Below are 24,223 nucleotides of genomic sequence, written 5' to 3' on the forward strand. Positions count from 1 at the left end.
CAACAAAGTAAGTCTGTCCTTTGCTGCTTTGAAGCCTGACATTACCTTTTCCTCTTTACTGATGTAACTTTGTTCTGGCATCCTCTTCTAGTACAGACCTGTCTCATCAACGTTAAAAACTTGTTGGGGTAAATAAGCACCTTCATCAATAATTTATCTAATTTATCTGTTGCTGGAAATTCTTGGGCAGCTATGGTATCTGCACTTGCAGCCTCACCACTTACTTTTACGTTGTGAAGGTTAGCTCTAGCCTCGAATCTGTTAAACCATCCATGGCTGGCGGTAAAAGATGCACACTGTTCACCCAGTCTTCAAACAGGCTTTTAGCTTTTTCTTGCATAAGCATTAAGCTGCGTGGGACTCGATGCTGATGCTGATCCTGCATCCAAACACTGAGAAGTTTCTCCATCTCCTCTATCACTTTGCCACACTTTTTGGATATTATTGTAGACTTCATTGGCACAGCAGACTTCATGATCTTGGCCTTGTTCTTTAGAATTGTGCCACTGGTTGAATGATTCATGTTATAAGAACGAGCAATGTCTACCATCTTTTTGCCTTGGTCCAATTTCTGAATTATTTTCACTTTTGTTTCCATGGTTATTGCTTTGCGCTTCCTAGAAGTCCCTTCCACATCACCACTGCTTTTCCTCTTGCTTCCAGACATCCTGGGGTCTGTACAGTACACTATTGCACTGTACAGTAAGCACACAGCAGCACAACTGTGACAATGTGCAGCTGTGACAATGTCCGTCAGACACGTGAGCTACTTCCACGATTTGTTCACATCTACGAATGTTTGTAATGCAAGGTCTGTTCGAATCTGTGAAAGTTTGCAACTCAAATATTCGTAGGTCGGGGACTTTCTGTACTGTGCACTTTAGCATGTGCTGACCTTGCTCTGTCATTTTGCGTGGCCTACAACTTGGAGGCTGAGTTGCTGTTCCCAGCTGCTTTCAATTTATTATAATACCCCTAACAGTTGACCGTGGAATATTTAGTTGCAAGGAAATTTCACGGATGGTCTTATTGCACAGGTGGCAAGCTATTGTGGTATCACGCTTGAATTCATCCTGAGAGCGACCCATTCTTTCACAAATGTTTGTAGAAGCAGTCTGCATGCCTAGGAGCTTGATTTTATACACCTATGGCCATCGAGGTGATTGGAACACTGGAATCCAATGATTTGGAGGGGTGTCCCAATACTTTTGGCAATATAGTGTACTTTAACTGAAGTAAAGGAAAATTAAGTCAGAATCAGGCTGTATCAGAGAAGTAACTGAAAATATTTTTGGCAGGTAACACAGCTTACACATATTGTTGACTTTTAAATGTATTTTAGGCTACAAATAAAGAACCTCCACTTCAGATCATAAACCTTAAACAAAGTGTTCCCTGATCATCAACTTAGGAAACATTGGCACTGCAGATTCTCTAAAGAATAAACCATGGTTTATAGCATGTTTATGAGTTCCACACAAAAGTTGAAGCTCCATTTATCTGCCTCCACCCCCCACACCCCCCACACCCCCCATTGCCACATTTGGTAACTTTTGGGGGGAGGGGAGAACAGGTACAAGCTCTCACTCCCTGTTCAGTTCACAGCGGCCTACTGAGCTAGAAGTTTGACCCCCCCTCCTTTCCCCTGCAGCCCTCTGGGACATTTCACAGGTCCCAGAGGACTGCGGCCCATTCACACAGAACAGCATGCTTCACGAATGAGCAGTAGGAAACCAACTGTGATTCCCTTAGTCAAGGTGGCGTCACCAGCACCCGACAGCCGATTGAAGAGTCGGCTGGGGGTGAGGACACCACTGGATCCCTGGAAAGGTAAGTGCCTTAATTTTAAAAGTCAGCAGCTACAGTATTTTTAGCTGCTGACTTTAAATATTTTTGGGCTCAGTTCCAGGCATATATAAAATAAATAAATATTAAGCACAATTCAAGCTTTTCCCTTCAATACTCAGATCTTCTCTGATGCTATCCCCAGCAGACACTCCACTCCATCGTCAATCCTATTTGAGACTGAATGATGCCTGGAGTCAATTAACCCAGTTATTATTATGACAAAATATTCAAAATGCTTTGATATCATTCATATAGGCAATACAGTATCTGTGTGTCTTAATGTAAGCTTTAGCTGGACTGGTTTGGTCTCTTCATGATTTATTTACCTCAAACCATTTTTCCTGTTGCTTAACTGAGTTGGCCAATACATTATCATTGTTGCTCAACTGATCTTACCAAAGTTCGGCCATGTACAAAAATTTGGGCTGTAATGCTTTATTCATTTGGATAAATTATTACCAAGATTAGCTGCAAGATTATACTGCACAACAGGAAATTATACCCAAAGCAGGATATCACCCATGACACAAGTGCCAAAAATGTTTCCTAAGATGATCCAGGTTGTTAATTGTTCATGCATAGACTACAAAAAACAAATGGAGTAAGCAACACCAGAACACCCATAATCTCCTGAACAAAAATATTGAAAAAAACTTTCTTTTGGATGACAGCTTGAAAATGTGTTCATCACTAATTTTGCCTCACATGGAAAAAGTCTGAGAGCATAAGTTTTTTTTGTACTATGAGCTCTCCTGAAAGGGAGGAACAGATTTAAGGTGGACATATCAAGCTGCGGAGGAGTTTCTGAAATCATGGGATCCATTTAATGCAAAAAAAAAAATTAAAAGCCATATACAAATAAGGAGTAATAATACTTACTAGTTCTACTCCAAGTGACTCTATTATTTGCTCTCTTGTAGAACTACATCAGCCGCTTTGGATCCTTTCACATGGAGTGGAGTCTGCTCCAATCACCTGGGGATCCATGAGTAGATCACCTACTGAATCAGAGCTGAAATAGACCGGCTGTCAGGTTTTTTTACATCTTTGCCCAGTCAATTTGTGCCCAGCGGACACAGACAGACCAGTGACAGCTCTATGTGTGGCAGGGTGTAAACGAACTCCATTGTCTGTGTACACCAAGCTACCTCTGATCCATTATGTTTAGGTCTGCAAAAATGAAAATGCAGCCCTTTTCTGCTTATTTTTTTTTCTGGACCTGGATGGACTTGGAGGTAGTCAAATGTAAATGGACACAAGTCTGTTGGCATCTGGCTGTCCAAAGGGTTGCATGGAGCTTTGATAAGGTCTGCCCAGGGGTGGACTGACAACTCATGAGGCCCCCGGGCAATAGGGGATCATGGGGCCCCTGTGTCCTTGCCCAAACTCAAAAAAGCCTATGAAAAAGGTATAAGGGACATCTAATGGGGCCCCCTACTGACCCCAGGCCCTCGGGCAGTGCCCGAGTTTCCAAATGGTCAGTCCACCCCTGGGTCTGCCTTAAAAAACTGACTGGTGGACCTGATCAGAAAGCCTGTGTGAAAGGGCCCTTTAGCTTCTGATGCCTCCTAAAAAGGAAGAACCACAGTGCCCTGTAGTGAGTGCAGGTATCGGACACTCCAAGAACAATTGGATGCTAAAGAATTTTCAGCTGATGTGACCCTGAAGGAGAGTGGAGATGGAGTCACAAGCACTTCTTCTTGGAAATTGGCTATGCTTAACAACACTGTTTGTGCTTTTTAGGGTAACATTTGAGACTATGTAACTTATGAGAACAGTTTTGGTGAATAGCAGAGCACACTATTAATTTTTGAAAAACTATTTATTTTTTGGGGGGTCATAAAAGGCAACAACAGTGTTTGAATGGAACTTTACGTGATCTTTAGATATTAATCTCCCCTGGGATTATAAAGACTTGACATAACATATTTAAATGTTAGGATTAAAAATAGGATGTTTATAGGAATCAAAGAGAAAATTCTTTTGAATGCCTGCAAATCTTCTTGGCTGGTTTACACATTTATAGTATTATTACTATTTCTTTACAGCGTACCTTTTAACAATGGAATCACTTTAAGTTTACTTAGAAATGTTGTGTTGCCAATACTGAAAATGTTGAGGTTCTATCCAACATAATTTGAGGCTGGCTTTTTTTTAGCATTCCCTTTGTGTGTTGGATGGAGTAGGGTGCGGAATGGGGGGGGGGGGGGGCAGGGCTAATAGTGGCATGCTTAGTGTGCTGAGATGAATGGTAGGTATGGCAAAATAGTGTGTAACAATGGGAGGGGCTTAAAACTTGAGCCACATACTGTACACATTGCATACAACATACATTCACATGCATACACGATCAAACATGCTCCTCTCTGGAGACATTGTAAGTCCCCGGTGTCCCTACTCTTGCTGGTGACATTTGTTCCCTTCAAGGGGCAGCTCACTTCCTCTTGGTTCACTATGCTCTGAATCTGGCACAGGCACAGCTCCTCCTCCTACTCTCCCTCCCTCTGCCTCCCCTGGTATTTACCAGCAGATCACAGGGTATGTGACTCAAATAAGTGACAAACACTCCCTGCATTGTTTATATACAGTTGTGTTCAAAATAATAGCAGTCAGACATCACTAACCTGATCAATCACTGTTTTTGGTAGAAATTATATTTCTACATGACAAATAATTTACTAGCAGGTGTAGCAGAGTAATAGAAATCCAACAGACCCAACAGTCATGACATGCATGCTGCTGATTCTGTGTAATTGAATCACTAATTGAAAGGGACATGTTCAAAATAATAGCAGTGTGGAGTTCTATTAGTGAGGTAATTCATTCTTTGAAAAACAGGTGGAAATTATTGCCCTTATTTAAGGAAGGAAGGCAGGAAATGTTGTCCATGCTGGTTACAGTGCATTTCTCTCTGAAATTCTGAGGAAAATGGGTCGTTCCAGACATTGTTCAGCAGAAAAGCGTACCTTGATTAAAAAGTTAATTGGAGAGGGGAAAACATATAAAGAAGTGCAGAAAATGATAGGCTGCTCAGCTACAATGATCGCAAATGCTTTAAAATGGTAACCAAAACCTGAAACACGTGGAAGAAAGCGAAAAACTACCATACGAATGGATAGAAGAATAGCCAAAATGGCAAGGACTCAGCCAACAATCAGCTCCAGGAAGATCAAAGAAGGTGTAAAGTTACCTGTGAGTACTGTTACAATTAGAAAACGCCTATGTGAAGCCAAGCTATCTGCAAGAAGCCCCCGCAAAGTCCCACTGTTGAAAAAAAGACGTGCTGAAGAGGTTACAATTTGCCAAAGAGCACATTGACTGGCCTAAAGAGAAATATTTTGTGGACTGATGAAAGTAAGATTGTTCTATTTGGGTCTAGTGGCCAGAGACAATTTGTCAGACGACCCCAAACACTGAATTCAAGCCACAGGACACTGTGAATACAGTGAAGAATGGTTGAGCAAGCATCATGATATGGGGATGTTTCTCATACTACGGTGTTAGGCCTATTTATCGCATACCAAGGATCATGGATCAGTTTGAATACATCAGAATACTTGAAGAGGTCATGCTGCCTTATGCTGAAGAGGAAATGCCCTTGAAACGGGTGTTCCAACAAGACAACGACCCCAAACACACCAGTAAACGTGCAACATCTTGGTTCCAGACCAACAAGATTGACGTTATGGAGTGGCCAGCCCAATCCCCGGATCTTAATCCAATAGAAAACTTGTGGGGTGACATCAAAAATGCAGTTTCTGAGGCAAAACCAAGAAATAGAGAAGAACTGTGGAATGTAGTCCAATCATCCTGGGCTGGAATACTTGTTCACAGGTGCCAGAAGTTGGTTGACTCCATGCAACACAGATGTACAGCAGTTCTCAGAAACAGTGCTTATACAACTAAATATTAATTAAGTGATTCAAAGGAAAGCAAAATCTTCAAACATTTTTCAGTTTATATAGTGAATGTTTGAGTTTGTAAAGAAGAATACAAACACTGCTATTATTTTGAACAGTCTAATATTCACTTTTCTTCAATTTTTTTAGAGGAACAGCACGAATTTGATATATTTTTCTTCATGTTTTGATTTGGAATACAATGTGTAGTGTTCCCAATGCATTTGTGTGTATGGAAATAAAAGCTATTAGAAGGATTTTGAGCTTTATTCCCTTTTTTTTTAACACACTGCTATTATTTTGAACACAACTGTATAATAGCAATTCCAGTGCTGTAAATGATCCAACTGGAGTTAAATTCCAGTATTGCTGGGTCAAATCCAGCAAGTTTCCCATCTATGCATCATGGCATTAAGTTGAGGAATATAAAACAAATCGTGCATGCAGAATTTCCAGAGCAATTGGCTTGTAGTATGAGTAAGCCATCAATGCTTAGTTGTCAGAATGTGTAGACAGCTTGCTACCATCAACAAACGGGGTTTTTTTCGTAGGGTTTAGCAGGTTTTCATTGCTCTCTAGGGTGACTTCTTTCAATTCCTGTCCAGGTGATGGATGCCAGACATAAAGCAAGTATAAAAATCTAATCACAGTGGGACCAGAAAGCAGATCAAATTGTTTTTCTTATTTTACCCCATTGTATCTAAAACAAAAAATACCAACACCAAGAAACTGTTTGGCTGGAGGTAAGCCTTTAGAGCAGCCTTTCTCAACATTTTCAATGTAGAAGAACCCTTGACATAACTTTTCAGTCTCAGGGAACCCCTGCTAAAAATTACTATATCTACAATTCATGATACATTAGTGTGATAGTCAGAGGTAAGAATGCTCCTTATACTTGTGATCATTGGGAAGAATTACCCCCTTACAGATAGCTAAAAAGATCAATGGTGTCAGTGGGAACTTGCCTGAGAGGCAAAAATTGCTCATTGCTCAGGGAACCCCTGGCAACCTCTGGAGGAACCCTAGGGTTCCATGGACCCCTCGTTGAGAAACCCTGCTTTAGAGGGTGATCTATTTATGCAATGTATTAAAGAAAGTGTACGCTACAAATACTTGAATATTGCCATAGTTTTCCATTATACTAAAGGAAAAAGATTTCTTCGATCTAAAGAGCAATCAGAGTGTCTGTTACAGTAAATGTAAATGGAAAGATACCATAAACACCTGTATTTGACAAGAAGAAGCAAAAAAAAAACTGGACTCAAAATTAGAAAGGATAATAGCTAAGTACAGATCAGAGAAACCATTTATTAAGCAATTATAGCACATCCAGTTTGTTACTTTGCCCCAGAAACATTTACTGCATGGATAGTTTTACTCAAGCAGTGACGTTAAAGAGCACAACTAAAAGGCAGCGAAGCGCATCGTTAGCTTGTGCTCTGTACTTCAGTGCTTTTTTATTATTTAAACTTTAAGAAGTTCATAAGTTTACCTATCTGTGTTAAACAGTGTCAGGTAATGGTCTGATCTTTTATAACTTGGCCATACACACGAATGGTTAAATGTTCAGTACCCTAGCCACGGAAACATTTTTATATTGCCATGTAATCTATGGGTTTATTAAAAAGCGTGACAACGTTGTTATGTAATGTATTAAGCAAATAATAAAGACTCCCTATATGGTCCTAATGAACAACAGCGCACACACTTCAAAGTTTCTGTGCATTTACTTTTAAAAGACACGTTACAAAAATAGCAGTTTTAGCATCCAGTCCAGTGCTCAGCAGTGCCCATGACCTGCTGCCTTCTTTTGCCTCACTGAGATTGATGATCGATGGCATCACCTACGGATCCATCTGCAGTCCTGCTCCGTGCAGCTCTGACTGGTAATTTATAGTGTGTTCATAGGAAAGAGTCATAGGGCTGTGACTGCACCATAGATTGCCATATTTGGAGAAATTACAAAAGCTGAACCAAGCACTGTTATCTTCTACTGCTGCTCGCCACTGCTAAATATGTCTCTGTGTTCAGCTTTAACAGTTGATTTGTGAGATCTATTTCTGTAATTCTGATTTGAATGATTTATTATGAAAATGCTAAAATATCTACTACATGACAGCATACATGTGAGCAGCATCTCTCATGATTTACATAGGAGGATATCACCAGGCCAGAGAATCACTTTTGCTACATATGCAAACTGATTCAGCAAATCTAAAACAGCCTAATATTAATTAAGCAGCTGACATGCCATTTGTGTAGAAGGGCCCTCCAGAACGTAGGGCAAAATTATACTAGATCAGGGGTGGGCAACTGTGGCCCTTCAGCTGTTGGTGAACTACATGTCCCATCATGCCTCTGCCTTTGGAAGTCATGCTTGTAACTGTCAGTTTTGCAATGCCTCATGGGACTTGTAGTTCTACAACAGCTGGAGGGCCACAGTTGCCCATTCCTGTATTAGATGTAGGTCAGAGAGGTGCTTCCATCTCCAAAAACACACACATTGTCACCAATTAGATTCAGTTATTTTCTAGGACAGGTTTAAATGTGATTTAACTCTGGGACAATAAAGACAATGGGACTGGAGAGAGAACCTGAATTATCAAACATTAATGAAAAAATAGACAACAAACCTTACAAATGGTATGAATTGGCCGCGGCCCTTTTATTGTTGGTATTAACATATATATAATATGTATCAAAAAATTTAATTAATAAAAGAACTAAAACCAACTGTTAATTAAACCTAAAGATTAGTTCAGCCATTACATCTCGAACTAACAATAGATTGTCCAAAACTGTCCCCTTCCTTAGAAGGGACAAAACCACACAATATTAAGCCGCGACATCAGAGAGGGAGGGGTGGTTCTTCTTCTCTGTCACTGCTGCTTCTAACGACTAACGACTTCTTCACCTTTTATAGGCTCTGCTATAGACTCCTGACCAATGGTTGCATTTCAAGACAGGTAAGTAACTAATCAATTTAAAACTGTCATTTTTTTTTTAAACTGACACTCAGGGTCTGACCCATTCCCATAGGTAGGGGTCACTAATGCTCTCCCCCTCCTTTAATTCCTTAAAATTATACAAAAACATTTGAAAAGAAAAATGGACTTTCTACAGCTGAAAACCCTTTTGATGTTTATAAGTATATAACAAATAAATGTGTGGTTTGTTTCATTCCGAATCGAAATTTGGACAAAAATTTTGTTATTTGGAGATTCAGATGTATCCAAACTGCAATTATGAAATAACAAAATAAAAGTTGTCTGAAATTCAAATCAAATTCAAAAAGAATCTAAATTCCAAACCAAATTTGAAATATAAACATATTGCTGATTTCCTTCAAAGACTATGTGTACTAGTGTTAGAACATAGCTATCTTTCGAAATTTGAATTTTCAAAATACTAGAACAGAATAAACAGAATAGAATAGAAAAAAATAGAATAGAAAATAAAAAAATAGAATTGAAAATAAAGGAATAGAATATAATAAAAAAGAATAGGGTAGCATAGAAAAAAAAAATAACAGATTTGAATGGAACAGAGCAAAATAGAATAGAATAAAAAATAAAAGAATAGAATAAAATAAAATAGAAAATAAAGAAATAGAAAAGAAAATAATAGAATAGAGTAAAACAGTACAGAATAGAATAGAAAATACAAGAATAGAATAAAACAGAACAGAATAGAAAATAAAATAAAACAATAGAATAAAACACAATAGAATAGAATGGAATAGAAAATAGAAAAAGAAGAAGAAGAAAATAATTCAGATCGATTCTTTATGTTCTATTCGAATTCGATTTGAATATTTCACATTCATTGCAAAAATTTGAATCTGTTTGAGATTAATAAACAAAACAAAACTAAATAAAATTAATTTTGTTACGAATGTAAAAAAGTTAGTTAACGTAACTAATCGAAACAAAACAAATGTTTTAGTTCTGCACATGTTTAATAACAAAATATCATGCCACCAAAAGAGCTGTTTCACACACAGAGTACACACTTTGTGATCTCTGGATCCTGAAGAAAACATACAAATAATTTTGTCTTATTATGTTCCTTAATTAAGACCTAGCACCTGCTTGTCTGTAAAAATAAAAGGTGGTTAACCATTTTTTATTAGTAGCTCATATGGCTGGTATCCAGACATATAGACAAAGCGTATGCAGATACCGTGGTATATAGATAAGAGCAAGCATGTCAGTCATCTTCAGCCTGGGGGTCTGACTGGAGTCAAGGAACATAAACATTCTTGTATCACAGGCATGCTACATACTGTATGCCCAAGGGGCATATGTAGCATGTCCTGTCCCTGTTCTTCAGCTGCCTCCTTACACCTGTAAATATATCTTTCAATCGCTATCTATAAACACTGCTCAGATTTGGGATTTAAGAATCCAAAGTATCATTGTTGATAATCTCTATGATTAAGACCATAAGGGTGAAACATGTCAGAGATGGACGTCTCCAGGTAAGGACATGTTGTATCATTTGTATTGCTCAATAATCTTCTTTGAGCCGAGTGATGCCATCAGTGAGCATTGCTTTGTTCTCAGCACTGCATTCTCACAGAGGGTAGATGGGCCCCAAGACTGCATTTGGCAAGTTTGCAGCAGCCAAATGCAGAAGGGAGGAAGAGAGAACTGAGGAAGATGCTGGTTGTCTGGGGCTAGTGTAGCAGCTGAGCTGCTGCTCCTTCCAGTGTTCCTCTCAGACTCAGTCCCGTACTGCAAGCCGGCTGGTGGCTGCTGATCACTGTGGAGTTCCAGCCCATCTCTTCTCATTCATCTGCGCTTGCAGAGGAAGGTAATATCTGACTCTGATGTCTCGTGTCTTTGTGTGACAGAGTTTACCACAGAGATCAGCTCCAAACTTATAAATACTGCCATCTACTGGTTTAAGAATATATCTGTATCTGTAGTTGTTGGACAAAACACATGAACACTGTATTCCAACACCCCCACTCAACAACTACTCCTTATTTTGGTCCCATTTCGGATCCCAGTCTTGATCCACTTTTGTTTCTCATAGGTTTGATGTCTTTGCATCTCATCCCATGAATCTGGCTCTGGTTTTAATGCTATGTGAGCAACATAGGACAGATGTTTAACTCGGATTGCTTCTGGTGGATTTCCTGATTGAAATCTCTTGTAACCTGGTTCTTTTTTTTCTATTTTGTTGCTTATCTTCACGTGACACTGATGTGGAATTTCCCTCAGTTTGAAGCATTTGTGTTAGTTCATGAAATTTTGAACACACTGAACTTTCAGGGATAGTTACGCTTGTACTGCTGGTTACTGTCAAGGTCCTACCTTTTCCCAGAGGTTATGCTGCTCCATGTGCTGACATCCATCTTGGGTTTCTGCAAAACATGGTGGGAGCCTTTTATGCTTTCAGGCCTCTGCGGTCCATCCCCCAGAGGGGTGTGGTTGAGCACATTTAAGCCTGTTGTATGCACTTGCTCTTTGCATTCGTGTCCTGTTTGATAGTGTTGTTGCAAGCTCTTATTCTACTCTCGTGGCTCTCCTGGAAAATGACTTGGCTTTGTCTAGACTATTCTCAGCCTTATCCCTTTATCTGACTTCCCGTTGCTGAACCCAGCTTGTGACCTGTGTATTCTTGTCTACCGTTCTGTACTGTCTGTCCCGCTGTTATCGACCCGGCCTGTCCGACTACGCTATCGTTCTTATTTGGTTCCTACCAGCTATATACCATTGGCGGCGGCCATTACTGCAGCTGGGGTTTCTTGGGGGCCGTGACCTGGTCCCTGGCTGCGTCAAGTCCATCCCCACCATCAGGGGCCCTGGTGAAGGGCAGCCTAGGGCTTAGACTCTGCGCCCTGAGGGACTCCGGTCTGTGGGTGGTGGTTGTCGTCAGACGATGCTTGACCCTGCCATTAGGCCTGCCTGTCCATTCCACAGCTCCTGCCCTGACAGTTACCTTTTTCATGCCTTCACTGTGTCCCACAAGTACAACTTCCTTTGCGCAAGCATCCCATTGTGTATGTTTTACTTTTGGGATATGCACATAGGCTTTGCTTCCAAAAATGGGTAGATGGTTAAAATTTTTGAGGCTTTTCCATTCCACAGTTCATACATAGTTTTCCGGGTACTCGATTTTGGAGATAGCATGCGGTCCCCACCAGTATGTGGTTGGCATATCTGCATCAAACAGCATGGTTCTTCCACTCACACATAGTGTATGGTTCATTCTTTCTGCAACTTTCTCTTATTCTGGATTGTATGGTACAGAAGTTTGAAATATTATGCCATGCTTTCTGAGAATCACTTGTGTGTTATCACCTGTATAATCAATTCCATTGTCTGTGCACAATACACTTGGCATTTTGCCTAATTTGCTGCTTACTTGAGCCAGATGCTGTTCATGTTTCTCTGGTACTTCATTTATGTTGTGTAACAGATATAGTGTAGTATAACTGGAGTAATCATATATAAAAGCAAGAAAATACTGCTTCTTTCCTGGAGTGAATATTTCCATTGGACCACAAAGATCTGAATGAATTAAGTCCAGAGTGTTTTTTAGTTTTGCTGTTACTCTGCTTTGGAAAGGCTTTCCTTGTCTTTTTTCCTTTTAAACAGCTGGTGCATTTCATTGTTTGATCAGATGGACTAAATTTTATTCCACTTGCATATTTCTTTATTATGTCAGGACGTCTGTGCCCAAGGCATCTGTGCCATGTGTGAATGCAGTTTGAATGTTTTTCCTTCTTGGCAGTATTAACCACCTTATTTCAGTTCAGCTGATACAGTTCATCTGTAAGTTTAGCCTTTCAAGTAACATATCCCCTTTTGTGATGGCACAACTGCCATCTTGGAAGGTCATTACATTGCCTTGTTTTGTAAACTTCTTCATTGATGAAAGATTAGTTTCAAGAGTAAGAACATACAGGACATTTTTCACAGATGTCTTTCTGGTGGAAATAGGACAGTAGAAAATCGTCACCTATTCCTTCTGATTCCATTATTTGCACATTAGCTGTTGTGATTTTTTCTGTTTTACTCTGGCCAAGGTGAATAAAGAAATTTCTACCATTTGTCATGTGACTTGTAGGTCCTGAATAAACACACTGGGTTTTATTTACTAAAGCTGGAGAGTCCAAAATCAGACTCCCTTCTGCATAGAAACCAATCAGCTTCTAACCTCAGCTTGTTCAATGAAGCTTTGGCAATGAAACCTGGAAGCTGATTGGTTTCTATGCAGAAGGGAGTCTGATTTTGGACTCTCCAGCTTTAGTAAATAAACCCCACTGTGTCTGCAAACATGAGGTGCAACTTTTGGATTGAAAAACATATTCATTATCTGAAGAAAATTCTGTTCCTTCCTTCACAATTTTGGCCTTTTTGTAGTTTAGTTTGTTTTTGCATTCTAGCTTTCCTGATTCTGCAATCTGCTAATTTTAAATGACCTTGTTTCTTGTACACAAAGCATTCACGTGTTTCTTGTTGCATATTACTGTTTTTACTCCTATTTTTTGTCTTTAAAGTAGATTCTGTGATAGAAGTACTGTCACCATCTTTCTGTTTTACGCTTCTTTTCATCCACAAGATTGTCCTTAACTTAATTCAATGTCAGTTCATCATCTGGATGTGCATCAAATGCTGTGACAAGCATTTCATATCTTTCTGGTAAACCACTAAGTAATAGTATTGCGACATGAAAATCTTTAATTTTTTTTCTCCTATACCTCGCTGGCGTTCAACCATTTCCAAGGTATGCCTTATGTAATCCTGCATATCCTGACCTTTCATCACCTTGGTTTGGCATTGCTTTCTAATCAAGTACAGTTTATTGCTTAGATTAGCTCTTTCATGTACGTTTTGTAGTCTTTCCCACATTTCTTTAGCAGTTTCGTACTTACATATATGTATGATTTGATCACCTTTTATGCTAAGAGAGATTGTGCCCTGAGCTTTTTTATCTTTCTCTATCCACTCATCTGAAGGGTGCTCTAGCCTGACGTCATTTATACATTTCCCAATACCTTCTCTTATTTGCAGAATTTACATTTTTCCAAGACTGGTAGTTCAGGTTTGCAAATGAAATCTTTGTTGCAGCTGAGTTACTAGCCATTTTTGCCTCTATTCTGCTGCAGTCTTTTTTCTGTTGCTGTATCTTGCACTCATTTGCTGTAGCTGTCTATGACTGGATGTCTGGGCCCATAATCTGTTAGAGATTCTGTATATAGCCCTACAGAACAGACAGTCCACAGGTGTTTATCTGCTGCTTCTCTACTAACAGGAGGCAGGAACTTTACAGTGCATCCAGAAAGTATTCACAGCGCTTAACTTTTGCCACATTTTGTTATGTTACAGCCTTATTCCAAAATGGATTAAATTCATAATTTTCCTCAACATTCTACAAACAATACCCCATAATGACAACGTGAAAGAAGTTCATTTTGAAATCTTTGCAATTTATTAAAAATAAAAAACGAAAAAAAAAAAAACACATGTACATAAGTATTCATAGCCTTTGCTCAATACTTTGTTGAAGCACCTTTAGCACCAATTACATCCTCAAGTCATTTTGAGTATGATGCTGCAAGATTGGCACACCTATTTTTGGGCAATTTCTCCCATTCTTCTTTGCAGTGCCTCTCAAGCTCCATCAGGTTGGATGGGGAGCGTCAGTGCACAGCCATTTTCAGATCTCTGCAGAGATGTTAAATTGGGTTCAAGCCTGGGCTCGGGCTGGGCCACTCTAGAACATTCACAGAGTTGGCCCATAGCCACTCCTTTGTTATGTGGGCTGTCGCCCCAGTCTAAGGTCCAGAGCACTCTGGAACAGGTTTTCATCAAGGATGTCTCTGTACATTGCTGCTTTCATCTTTCCTTTGATCCTGACTAGTCTCCCAGTTCCTGCCACTGAAAAACATCCCCACAGCATGATGATGCCACCACCATGCTTAACTGAGGGATGGTATTGGCCAGGTGGTGAACGGTGCCTGGTTTCCTCCAGACATGATGCTTTGCATTCAGGCCAAATATTTCAATCTTTGTTTCCTCAGACCAGAGAGTTTTGTTTCTCATGGTCTGAAAGTCCCTCAGGTGCCTTTTGGCAAACTCCAAGCAGGCTGCCATTTGCTTTTTACTAAGGAGTGGCTTCCATCTGGCCACTCTACCATACAGGCCTGATTGGTGGAGTGCTGCAGAGATGGTGGTTGTTCTGGAAGGTTCTCCTCTCTCCACAGAGAAATGCTGGAGCTCTTTCAGAGTGACCATCGGGTGCTTGGTTACCTCCCTGGCTAAGGCCCTTCTCCCTCGATCGCTCATTTTGGCCGGGCAGCCCGCACTAGGAAGATTCCTGGTGGTTCAAAACTTCTTCTGTTTACGGATGATGGAGGCTACTGTGCTCATTGGGACCTTCAATGCTGCAGAACTTTTTCTGTACCCTTCCCCAGATCTATGCCTTGATACAATCATGTCTCGGAGGTCTACGGACAATTCCTTGGACTTCATGGCTTTGTTTGTGCTCTGACATGCATTTGTAACTGTGGGACCTTATATAGACAGGTTTATGCCTTTCCTATTCATGTCCAATCAACTGAATTTCCCACAGGTGGACTCCAATCAAGTTGTGGAAACATCTCAAGGATGATCAGTGGGAACAGGATGCACTAGAGCTCAATTTTGAGTGTCATGGCAAAGGCTGTGAATACTTATGTACATGTGGTTTTTTTTTTCGTTTTTTATTTTTAATAAATTGCAAAGATTTCAAAACAAACTTCTTTCACCTGGCAGTACTAGGGTCGTTGGTTCGAATCCCAGCCACGGCACCTCCTGCCTGGGGTTTGCATGTTTTCCCTGTGCCTGCGTGGGTTTCCTCCGACACTCCAAAGACATGCTGGTAGGTTAATTGGATCCTGTCTAAAATTGGCCCTTGTATATGAATGTGAGTTAGGGACCTTAGATTGTACGCCCCTTGAGGGTTAGGGACTGATGTGAATGTACAATATATATGTAAAGCGCTGCGTAAATTGACAGTGCTATATAAGTACCTGAAATAAATTAATAATTTTGGAATAAGGCTGTAACATAACAAAATGTGGCAAAAGCTAAGCGCTGTGAATACTTTCTGGATGCACTGTATTTTAGAGAAAAGAGCACAGATTTCAGTTACCAACTTATAAACACTGCCATCTACTGGTTGAAAAATATACACTATGTTGCCAAAAGTATTGGGACATCCTTCCAAATCATTGGATTCATGTATTCCAATCACCTCCATGGCCACAGGTGTATAAAATCAAGCACCTAGGCATACAGACTGTTTCTACAAACATTTGTGAAATGTGTGGATGCGTTGTTACATGCATATGAGGGCACTATACTGTAATCACCCATATAAATGCAGCACACATCGTATACCAATCTTAGTACACTGTCTCAATAAAATGCCATATTGAACAAACTGTTGTGAACTCACAAAATATCATATATATTTTACAATTTATATAAACCTTAGTCTATGGTCTACGTAAAAAGACCAAATTGTACCGAATGTTAGTGTTCAGTATGTCCATTGCTATTAAAACGGGCTTGTGGCAGACCAGCATATAAAGTGCAATATATATTATATGTAGACCAGGGGCGGACTGACAACTCATGGGGCCCCCGGGCAATAGGGGATCATGGGGCCCCTGTGTCCTTGCCCAAACTCAAAAAACCCTATGAAAAAGGTACCAGGGGCATCTCATGGGGCCCCCTACTGACCCCGGGCCCTCTGGCAGTGCCCGAGTTTTCAAATAGTCAGTCTGCCCCTGATATAGACCTAAATGTATGGTCTACGTACAATCACGTAATTCTATGAACTGTTGATATTCTTTATACTCAATGATATTAAAACATGCTGGAAAAAAGGGGAATGGATATATGCCTCAAAAGGTAATTGCAAAGGAAGTTGGATGTTCCCAAAGTGCTGTATCAAAGCACATTAATAGAAAGTTATGTGGAAGGGAAAAGTGTGGAAGAAAAAGGTGCACAAGCAGCAGGGATGACAGCAGCCTGGAGAGGATTGTCAGGAAAAGGCCATTCAAAAGTGTTGGGGACTTTCACAAGGAGTGGACTGAGGCTGGAGTCAGTGCATCAAGAGCCACCACACATAGACGGATCCTGGACTGGGGCTTCAAATGTCATATTCCTCTTGTCAAGCCGCTACTGAACAACAAACAACGTCAGAAGCGTCTTACCTGAGCTAAAAAAAAAACAGACCTGGTCTGTTGCTGAGTAGTCCAAAGTCCTCTTTTCTGATGAGAGCAACTTTTGCATCTCATTTGGAAACAAAGGAGCCAGAGTATGGAGGAAGAATGGAGAGGCACACACTGCAAGATGCTTGAAGTCCAGTGTGATGTTTCCACAGTCTGTGCTGATTTGGGGAGCCATGTCATCTGCTGGTGTTGGTCCGCTGTGCTTCATTAAGTCCAGGGTCAACACAGCCATCTACCAGGAGATTTTGGAGCACTTCATGCTTCCTTCCGCAGACGAGCTTTATGGGGATGCTGACTTCATTTTCCAGCAGGACTTGACACCTGCCCACACTGCCAAAAGCACCAAAACCTGGTTCAATGACTATGGGATTACTATGCTTGATTGGCCAGCAAACTCGCCTGACCTGAACCCCATAGAGAATCTATGGGGCATTGCCAAGAGAAAGATGAGAGACATGAGACCGAACAATGCAGAAGAGCTGAAGGCCGATATTGAAGCATCCTGGTCTTCCATAACACCTCAGCAGTGCCACAGGCTGATAACTTCCATGCCACGCCGCATTGAGGCGGTAATTGCTGCAAAAGGGGCCCAAACCAAGTACTGAGTACATATGCATGCTTATACTTTTCAGAGGTCAGATATTGTTCTATGTACAATCCTTGTTTTATTGATTGCATGTAATATTCTAATTTTCTGAGATTGTGGATTTGGGGTTTTCATGGATTGGCGAGAGGAGATTTTTCTATTCTCCCAAGAAAATACATTTAAGACCCATATTTCTTGGTACTGATGTTTCATTGATGACTTGATCTTTGTGAGGACTGGTTCTGTCCTGGAGATGGAAAAATTAGTTCTATATCTAAATAAGCATCGACTGAACCTGGAGTTCACACAATTTTCATACGGAGAGTATAGATTATTTGGATTTGACTCTTACAGAATATAAGGAGAGTTCTGGTAATGTTTTGTTGCTTGGATCCAGCTGCCATCCCATGCTCACAATTAAAGCATTACCCATAGGTGAATTTGTCAGAGCAAGAAGAAATTGTTCTACTCAGTTGGATTTTCCTAAAGAATGCATGATTGTTTCTGATAGATTAAGGGAGCGGGGATTTAGCAAACAGCTGATAGATCGAGGAAAAATGCCAGCTATGAGGAGGGATTGTGATAATTTAATCAATAGATCGTTAGGTCATTGTAGAACAAGAAGATCCAAACCAAATAGTAAGATTCATTTTGTTACCACATACTCTTTGCAGTATAACCAGATTGTTGGCATCATTAAACACTGTTTGCCAATCTTGTATGCAGATAGAGCTTTATATGATATTTTGAAACAAGGTTGCAATTTTTCCAGCAGAAAAGCTCCCACGTAAGGTAATATGTTATCACCTAGTTTATTCAGTTCACAGGCTCCTCGCCGATCCTGTGATTGGTTGCGTATTAGTGGATACCAGCCATGTGGAACAAACACATGTAGACAGGGCTGTAGATAATTTTTTTTCTGGGGGGGTTCTGTGAGTTTTTTTGGTATTTTTTTATTTAGCAAAATGAAAATGGTGGTGATTAAATGCTGCCAATAAAAGCTCTATATGTGTGAAAAAAGGATAGAAATCTCATATGGGTACAGTGTTGCATGACCATGCAAATGTCCACCTGCAAGAAATTGGGGGGGGGGGTGAGACTGGGAACCATGGACGCGAGGGGAAAAAGAGGGGGTGTGGGTAGCAGATGGGGGGATGAGTGGAGAAGAAATGGAGTGAAACTAGGGGATCTTGGTCTGTATAGGGATACAAAAAAAGGGGAGGATTTGTGTTTGAAGGAAGGGGGAGGAGAGGAAAATAGATGGGAATCAAGGGGACTGAAGAGGGATGGGCATGGGGAATACTGTCAGCTGGTAAGGAATAGCCACAGTATGATAAAAGCAAAAAGGCTGACAGGGAGGGAAGAGGGTGTGATCTCCATTGGGAAGTAAAGAGACAGTGTTGGGGGGATCCTGGGACACACACCTGTGTGAAGGTGAAATGTCTTTGGAATTGGAGGGAGAATTGCCCAGAAACTGTCATCAAGAGTAATATTCTGGCTGGCTGTGGGGAAGAGGCTGTAAATCAGATGCTAGACGTCGGCAAACAAACTGGCTGGGAGAAGGGAGCGATGGTTTAAAAATATCAGAGAGAGAGAGAGGGGCAGTGTGACAGGCAGAGATGGATGGAAGTGTCTGAGGATGAAAGGGAGTAGGGTGGGACAGTGGCTGAGATGGAAAGGAGGATGCTAGGGAGGGTGCAGTGAAGACAGCTTAAGATAGTGAGAAACAGGGATAATGGAGCTCACCTGTAATAAAATTAGCCGGCCACAGTGAAGGAAGAGGAGAAAACCAAGGGACCTCTGGGCAGAGGAGCGATGTAATCTGAAGCAGCCTGGAGGGAGGGGGAGGTGCAGGCAGCTGCATGACAGACCACCAGTGCTCCGACCTTGGCTGATATCAGAAATACCCCTTGCACACTGTACAAGTGACTGGATTGAAATTGGGCCCACTGTTTTGTAAAGACTGTCCCTATAAGGGATGGTTGGCAACTTTCCTCTGTGGGGGTTTCAGACCCCCCTGACCCCCCTCTTATCTACACCCCTGCTTGTAGACAATGTAGAAGACATAAGAAGAGTAAAATGGTAACCTCCTTTTCAACAGGAAAAACATAACCTCTGCAGTGCTATATTAATTGCAATTCTAAATCAGTGATTTAATTGTTGGGTGTAGTGCCTGTCATGTTCAATACGTGGGATGCACTGTTTGCTACCTACATACTAGAATATCAGAGCACTTCAACGATACCAATAATTCACATGCCAAAAATATTTCTAATGTTTTGAAACAGTTTAAAGAGGTACATCAAAGTAATCTTGTTTCTTTTTCTTTTTTGGTCTTGAACAGATAAATCCAAAAAGAGGGGGTGATACTTGTATTTTACTCCAGCGTGAGGTATGGTGGATCCATACACTCAAAACTAGGGTTACCTTTGGCCTAAATAGCAGGATGGGCATCAATCTTTTTCTGAAATAAACATTATGTATCTCTTGAGAAGAAGCATGTGTTTTTGATAACTGAGTTTCTTATATTTTCTCTTCTGATAGTGGCAGGTGTAACAAAGTCTCAGTTGTCCTTATTTGGAATATCTGTATGCACTTTATATAATTTTAAATATCTGCTTCCTGTATCAGTGAGACTGATTTCTACGCCTGTTTGGTTTTCTTTGCTTTCATCTCAATCTGGTATTAATTAACCAATTAATGTTTTTAATTAAGATACCGTCCCCTATATTAGGGGGCTGTTTTTGTTATATATACTTGGATTTTATTTGTCTTATGTATGCTTTGAGGAAGGTTTTGGCTGAAACGCATTAGCTTTTATGGATCATATCATTTCTGTGATGTAATAATAAAGATTGTTCATGAAGAAATTATCGTTTTGCCGGCTATATCTTTATACATCTCTTTGTTGGTAGCATGCTCCCAGTACTGATACACTTACACACATATACAGCTCCATGAAAGATGATCCACTTCAGTGAGGCTGCGTACATGCGCACACTTGTCAGGAAGGATTTAAGCACTCTTATAGTATTATAGATTGTCCTAGCCATTGTAAATTTTAATGAATAGTTTGATTTCTATATGAGTGTGAAGAAATATATAAATAATGGCATATGAAATAAAAGAAAAATCATATACTGGATACTCAAAATAAACAGACTGAGCTAGTAAAGAATATATAAATATATATAGTGAGTGTCTGTGACAAAAAATATATATCTAAACCATATAACTCATATAAAGTCCCCAAAAAATTATGTATCAAAATCATATAAAAGTCCCAAAAAATATATAGTGATATTGATGGCAAAAAATTCAAATTAAATCCACCAAGTGTATCCGCCACCAAATAAAATGAATAAACTCACCAGAGCAATATGCTGATCATATTATAAATCAGCATAAGCGCTTTCTGCTCTGGGAGCAATGATCTGTAGAATGTTGAGATAAAGCTTGGCTTGGAAAGCGATCTCCACTACCTTTGGAGCAATACTCTGCAGGAGAATCTGTGACTCTGTGGATCCACTTCATTGAAACACCACCCTTTTCATAAGGTCTTAGGATAGCCACTCGGAATATATAGAACAAAAGCTCATGGTGCAGTACCTCTAAAATCGTTACTTTATTAAATACTCATCACACTTACAAAAAACAGTGTCCCAGCCGACACCAGCACAATCAGCATAATCAGATGTAAGCAAACAGACCCAGCCTCATTGCACATGCGCTGTACCGACCACTGGGAACATGCTGACGTCACACCACTCAAGCCCCGCCCTACGTGTTTTGTCATCGACGTCCTTTGAATTGAATTTTTTGCCATCAATATCACTATATATTTTTTGGAACTTTTATATGATTTATATGATTTTGATACATCATTTTTTTGGGACTTTATATGAGTTATATGGTTTAGATATAAATATTTTTTTGTCACGGACACTCACCATATATATTTATATATTCTTTACTAGCACAGTCTGTTTATTTTGAATCTTGATGCACCTTAGTATTATGTTGCAGCTGGTATAATTTACATCTTGTATTGTAAGTTTCTTGGCACCACTTATATTCATTTTATATACTGGATACTAACATTTACATGTATGAACTGCTTATGGACATCAGAATACAATCTTTTTGTAATAGATTAGTGGGTAGTTTTTTTTAGGTGGTCAATGTCATTAAACGCATTACCTTTCACTTTCAAGAGAATTTCCACAACCTCAAATTATTACAGTAAGGCCTGCTTTCCAAATCTTCAGTTTTATTATGCACCACTTTATTATCTTTTTGTAATCTGATAATAATAATGGTGACATGACAGGGATCTGGATCTTTAAATTCCTGGGTTTGATGTCCTTTCCTCAGGTAGTCTTATTTTATCCTGGAGATAATGTGAAATAATCCTTTCTAATTTTCTAAAGAGATTACCAAAGTTTAAGGTTAACTAGCTTAGTGGTGATAGTATCAGCTAGCATAACATTATGTAAAAATCTATTTTTTTATCTTTTTCAATGAATGTGATGCCAATTTTAGAAAAAAGTTTGTGAAAAAGAGCATTGGCATCTTATTTTGTTTGTTTTACCATTTAAAAATCTTTAAGTACTTTAAAGTAGTGAGTGAAACAAAAAGTGCAATAATCAACTAATTTTAAATCAATCATACCAGCCATTATACCTTCCATATGTGTGCCCTTCACACAGTGCCAGATTTATAAGGGGAAAAAGGGACAACTGCCCTGGGCCCTCTTGACAGAATGGGCCCCCCTCCAAACAAAAATGATATAAAACAATACAAAAACGTATCTAACAATATAAAAATACAAAAATAAAATATATAATAATAAAAAGTACTTTCTTTTATTAAATGTATCTTGGGAAATAATATATTGCCTACAATCATATGTATTTTTTTTACTCAGGACTGGTTTGTTGTATCACTTTAAAAAATGAATTTTGGCAGCTCAAGCGAAGCACACACTCTTAGGAATTTAGCCAATGATCATGTGTGTGTTTGCACACGTGACCTCAGAATGATGTTGTGTCATTAACTTTGAAAATGTATGACTGTCATTGAGAAAGTAAACCAACTCTGTGTATGAGGAGCCCCCTAAACCTAAAGTGCCCTGGGACCCCAAAGTCTAAATTTGGCCCAGTGGCCCTACATCCACAGACTGCCCATTGTTATATGTTCAGCATTCCTTACCTGAAAATACTGCTTGACTTCATACTCCCCATATTCCTCTCCTGCAAATGCTGTCATACCCATTGCACTCTTCTCCTGTACCCACTATTCCCTGTCATACCCTCTGCACTCTTCTCCTAGACCTGTCCTCTCTCTATCCCTATACACTTCTCTTATGCACATGCTCATACCCTTTGCATCCCCTCCTGCACATACTGTCCATCATACCCCTTTCACATCACTTCTATCACCTATCTTCCTTTATCATACCCAGTGATTCCTGCACTCCCCTCCTGTACCTACTACTCACTGTCATGCCCTCCAAATTCTTCTCATACATATGCTGGTACCTGTTATACCCTCCATATTTTTCTCCTACATGCACTGCCTGAAGACATACCTTTTGCACTCCTCCCCTAATCTTCACCATCACATCGTCTGCACTCCTCTCCTATACCTACTACACACACACACATATATTTTATTTATTTAATATATATATATATATATATATATATATATATATATATATACCCTGTTATGATTTTCTTTAGTGTATGTGTGTGAGGATTTAGAAGTGCACAAGCACACACATATACTCAATGCATTAAAATACTAACCAAGATTGCTTACTTCCTCAATTAAAAGAAATGTCTGTAATATAATCCAGTCTTGTAAGTATAATGAGTTTGCTGCTTTCTAAAAAAAAAAAGCTAGTTGTTTGGTTGTTTTACAGACTCTCTGGCTCTAATTTCTTCTGCATTAAAGTGTTACTAAACCCACAACAGTAAAATCAGTCTGTATATGCAGTAAATCATGCTTTTTATACTCACTGTGGAACCTAAGGGGTTAGTCCTCCACATTGTGTAAAAAGGATTTTGATCCTGTCTTCTCTGATCCTCCCCTTCTTCCACAGTCCCCAATCCATCTGCTGATAGTACAGAGCCCTAGGGGACGTCTGCATATGCACAGTTTGGTGTGTATTGCTAGAGAGTTTTTCTTTTTCTTGGGAGAGTGCATGTGATCAGAACAGGGCTAATCAGAACTGTACAGACAGAGGGTCGGGGGTACTGCAGCCACATAGGACAATCAGAGGAGAATGAAAACTCCTCCTACAAGCATTAACCAGTGCTCTGCTGGACACTGATAGAAGTCACAGGACAAAAAGGTGATGAAAAAAGGTATTTAGCAGTTTATATTTACTAAAATAATTGCATTTCCATGTTCTGTGTACTTTAGGAGACTAAATATAGTGAATGCAGGGTCCTGGGATTAGTAATACTTTAACTCACATAGAACAAATGTGCAAATAACAAAAAGTCAGAGAAAAAACAAAAGTCTTTTATGTCAGTGGCTAAAAGTGTTGAAGCAAGATGGTTACAATGGCAACTAGCACTTTCAGACAGAGATGTCATCAATGGCAGTATTTGATGGCAGATTGCCTTTAAATCCACATAAATTTAG

This window comes from Staurois parvus, unplaced genomic scaffold (assembly GCF_062004578.1).
Source record: "Staurois parvus isolate SC_StPar_1 unplaced genomic scaffold, SC_StPar_1.0 ptg000549l, whole genome shotgun sequence".
Classification (NCBI taxonomy): Eukaryota; Metazoa; Chordata; class Amphibia; order Anura; family Ranidae; genus Staurois; species Staurois parvus.